A 5,165-nucleotide genomic window follows, 5' to 3' on the forward strand; every position below is an offset into this window, starting at 1 on the left:
ATAAATCATTCGTGTAAAATTAGTTGATTCATATTATAAATTAAAATTAACATGTTAATTGGTGATCCATTTTCAACATATTGGTTACAGTTTATTCAGTTTTAATCCTTTTTAACCGGTGATTCATTTTAACCATTTGAAAAATGGTGATTCATATAATTAGTGATAGATTTCCTAAACGAAATTATAAAGTGATACATATTACTATTTAATCTCAACAGGTTAATTGGTAACACATTTTAATCATATTTTTTTTCAATTGATACATATTAAAAAACTTAATATTGTTATGTGATTCATATAAACCATACGTGTAAAATTAGTTGATTCATATTATAAATTGAAATTAACATGTTAATTGGTGATTCATTTTCAACATATTGGTTACAGTTTATTCAGTTTTAATCATTTTTAACTGGTGATTCATTTTATCCATTTGAAAAATAGTGATTTATATAATTAGTGATTTATGTAACTGGTTATTCATGAAACTGGAGATTCATATGATTACAGAATATAAATGGCGATAACAGAATACAACTTAACATATTAAGTTGTATTTGGTGATTCATATAAAAACTGGTTACTAATATAAATGGTGATTCCTATGGTATTTGGTGATACATATTAAAAAAGTTAATATTGTTATGTGATTCATAAGCCATTCGTATAAAATTAGTTGATTAATATTAGAAATTAAAATTAACATGATGATTCATTTTCAACATATTGGTTACAGTTTATCAAGGTTTAATCATTTTTAACTGGTGATTCATTTTAACCATTTGAAAAATGGAGATTCATATAATTAGTGATTTATTTAACTGGTTATTCATGAAAGTGGAGATTCATATGATTACAGAATATAAATGGTGATAACAGAATACAACTTAACATATTAAGTTGTATTTTGTGATTCATATAAAAATTGGTTAGTAATATAAATGGTGATTCATATGCTATTTGGTGATACATATTAGATCACTTGTGATTGTTAACAAAATAATGATGCTACATATCAATAGATAAAACTGAAAATTAGTGATAGATTATGCAAGTTAAACTGCCCACAAAAATACGAATACCAGATCTGCTTCTAAGATAAAATGTCATGACATTTTATACAAAAAAACACATTGTCATGATATATCCAGAAATTCCCAAACATTAAAAAATTAAAAAACCAAAATTCCACAAACATAAGAAGCCAATATCTTTTTGTCACACAATAAATACTAGACAACTACGGTTCAACATCAATCATCTCTGTATCCTCAGATCGAATGAAGGTGATTTTAGGCCTAGGCGGATCTTGATTGTCACTAACATATCAAGTGCATGTTTAATACCCCGGAAAATTTTTCGTTGAAATTTTTTGCGTAAACGTGTTGGGTTCTATCTTCTAGAATGAATTATAAATTTTCCGTGCGGAATGTCTTAGATTATGACCCACCATTGCGTAGAGTATCGAATAAAATTTCCAACGATATGTGGATCATCCAAAACAGACACCCGAGCAACGAGTTATGAACATTCCGATCGAACCGTGAATAGTAGTGAACAGTAAAACGTGCAGGAAAAAGTACTGAGGCCTGACGTATTTTTGCTCCAACTTTAAACAATCATAACTCTTTGTACATAATGATCTGGGTGATCTACTATATATTAACGAAAAGCTCTGCGAGTCCTCTTTCCAATGAAATTAGTTTCATCCAATTTGTCTATCGGAGCAAAAAGTTATAGACGATCTACTTTAGCCTATCAAAAGTGAATTTTTTGGGTCAACTTCAAACGATCATAACTCCTCGTACACAATGATCTGAGTGAGAGACTATATATCAACGGAAAGATATGAGAGTTCTCTTTCTAATGAAATTGGTTTCATCCAATTTGGATATCGGAGTAAAACGTTATGGTTGATCTACTTTAGACTATCAAAACAGTCCATCAAAGGACAGATTCGAGAATTATATGATTTTTAGGGGCATTTTGGTCATTCCCCCTCACCCAAAATCCGTCCAAACCCTATACTAAAGCCTATTAGAAGCATTATATGTTATATTTCATCAAATTCCCTCAAAAAGAAAACCCTAAGCTCCTACATCCAACTTCAAGAACCTCCAAAGTTCACCATTAATTCTGCAAATTTATTCAAGATTCCAAGTTCCTAGTTCAAGAACTCCAAGAACCATCATTCAAAGACACGATTAACATCTCAAAAATGAGTATCGATCTAAAGTTCATCATTCAAGGTATGTGGAGTTTTTCAACAAGAACTCTCTTTCGTTCTTGTGCCCAAAAGTAATTTTCTTTACAAAGGCATGATTTTTATTTGATTTTTACGAATTTGAAGCATGAACCCATATCTTATGATGATTATTATGAAATCTTGATGTTTATGATTTCAAAAGATGAATTTATATGTGTGGATATATAAAGCATGAATCTTGAACGATATTTATCATGATTTTGATATTTAGGTCGTGAATCCCCATTGGAAATTGTGTTTTTTTGAGAAAGTGTGTGTTATAAGCACGTTGATGTTAAATATTTGAGATATTTTGAATGATTTGACCTTTTGGTCTTAATGGAGTTATTTTGAACTCGAGTGTGAAAGAAATCCACAATGTGGTTGATTTTGATAGATGAGAAGCATGATGACTCCCAATGTATATTTATATCTGAAATTGTTTTGTTGTGGATTGTCTTTGAAATGATCTAAGCTAAGTCTGGGAGAAATCTTTAGCACCGAGTGGGAGGTATAAAGCGACCTTACTTTTGTAGAACTACGTGCCCCCGTAGGAGTGAGCCTGAGGCTGATTTATATAGTGATCACTAGTTTGTGTGGATTTGATATCGATAGTCCTACTCCGATGGCAAGGATAGGGCGGCTCTCCCCAACGTGGGTTGTACGTTGAACTCTATGTAGCTCACATGGTTTATGTCGGTTATAGGATCTCCCAGCCTGTGTGTGTTTCCTTGTGTCTATGGTGAATGGTGAAGTGATTTGAAAGTGGAATTGTGAAAGTTATTCTTTCAAAAGATTTAAATGATATTTACATTATGAGAATTGATATTCTTGATGAACTGAAAGTGATTGACAAATTATATGATGACTCACTTGTGTTATTGTACTTATTTCATCCTTTCATGATTATGATGATTTTCTTCGGGCTATGTGAGTCTTTCATACATCCTGCATATTTCTTATAAATATTTATGATGATGATGTTTATACAACTGCATACACCCCCATATACTCGGTTCCTTTCTATGGTACTGACTCACATCTTTGGATGTGGGCTGTATTTTCTCAGAATGTAGGTTCAGGTGCTCAGTTCCAGATTCTACAGTGATTCTTTGAGCACGCTGTTCTACATCCTCTGTTGTGGTGAGTCTTCATGTTCTGAGGATGTGATGTCTGATGTTGGTTTTACAGAATTTTTTACATTTGATAACTGAGTATGAGTCAGTTGAGGCATGTCTCAATGGCTCGCTGGGTAAGCACTGTGTGACACTCCGGGAATCATTTTCCGGGGCGTTACAAACTTGGTATCAGAGCCTAAGGTTTTAAGGTGTCCTAGGGAGTCTGACAAGCCGCGTTAAGTAGAGTCTTGATCATCGGTGTGTAGTGCGCCAATCTATGAGCAAGAGGCTACAAGACGTTTTAGGAAAAAGTATGATTCTTTCTTTCAGAAGTCTATGGTGATTAAAGTGTCTCTCTCTTCTATTGATTCGTGCTCTTATCTTTCAGAAATATGCCTCCATATCGAGCGAGAAGAAATAATGATGGTCAGCAACCTCAACCCGCTAACCCATTGAATGAAAACGTGTTTTATACTGAATTTCGGGCAGCCTTTCAGGCGCTGGCCCAAGCTGTTACTGCAAATGTTTAGGCCAACCCGACCCCAGCTCCACAGCAGAAGGGAGGTGATTCAGCTGCTGTCAGGATCTGTGACTTCATGTGGATGAGTTTGCCGGAATTCTATGGGTCCAAGTCTGATGAGGATCCATAGTTTTTTTAGAGGAGGTGCGGAAGATTACTCAGGTGATGCATGTATCTGAGGAACATAGTGTGGAGTTGACTACGTATAGGTTGAAAGACCTTGCTTATGACTAAGTTGTTGCTTGGAGGAAAGGTAGAGGTGAGGGAGCTGTCCCTACAACTTGGCAAGAGTTCCAGGATACATTCCTGGATAAGTTTTTCCCTTTGGAGATGAGAGAGGCGAAGGTGGAAGAGTTTATGAACCTGCGATAGGGTTCTATGACTGTTAGGGAGTACTGTCTAAAGTTCAATCAGTTGGCAAGTATGCTCCTGACTTAGTTGCTGATAATCGGGCTAGTATGAGTAAGTTTGTGATTGGAGTATTTAGTTATATGGTTAAGGAGTGTAGGTCTGCTATGCTGAATAGTGAGATGAATCTTTCTAGGCTGATGACTCATGCCCAATAGATTGAGGTAGTCAAGATTAAGGAGAGAGATAGAATGAGAGGGAATAAGAGAGCTAGGTCCGAGCAGCACGGACAGGGTCAAACTAGATCACAGGGAGAGAGTCACCCTCAGTATCAGGATCGTTCGTCTATGCCAGCACCATCATCTGCTAGTGCTTTCGTGCCTAGAGGTAGGCAGGAGCAAGGTAGCAGGTCATATGCATCCAGGTCCCTGTATAGTGCTGGCAGTAAGCCAAATCGTCCCCTGTGTCCTAAGTATGGTAGGGCTCATTCGGGTGAGCGTTGGGGTGAGAAGAGGGGTTGTTTCCGGTGTGGTGACATGGGTCACAGAGTTAGAGATTGTCCACAGGATGGACAAGGGCTTCGTGACTATCGCCCTCAGACCCAGACTCAGACTGTTAGTGCTCCAGTTCCAACAACTCACCCAGCCCCAGCTCAGGGCACCTCTTCTAGTAATGCTGGCGGGCAGTGCCAGAATAGATTCTATGCTTTACCATCTCGCCAGGAACAGGAGGAATCTCCCGATGTTGTTACTGGTATGCTTCGTATATTTTAGTTTGATGTGTATGCTTTGTTTGATCCTGGATCCAGTTTCTCATATGTTACACCTTTGATTGCTGTGAATTTTGAAATGAGTCCTGAGATTATTCCTGAGCCTATCCTTGTTTCTACCCCAATTGGTGATTCGATTGTTGCCTAGAAAGTGTATAAAAA

This window comes from Capsicum annuum, unplaced genomic scaffold (assembly GCF_002878395.1).
Source record: "Capsicum annuum cultivar UCD-10X-F1 unplaced genomic scaffold, UCD10Xv1.1 ctg81348, whole genome shotgun sequence".
NCBI classification, from domain to species: domain Eukaryota; kingdom Viridiplantae; phylum Streptophyta; class Magnoliopsida; order Solanales; family Solanaceae; genus Capsicum; species Capsicum annuum.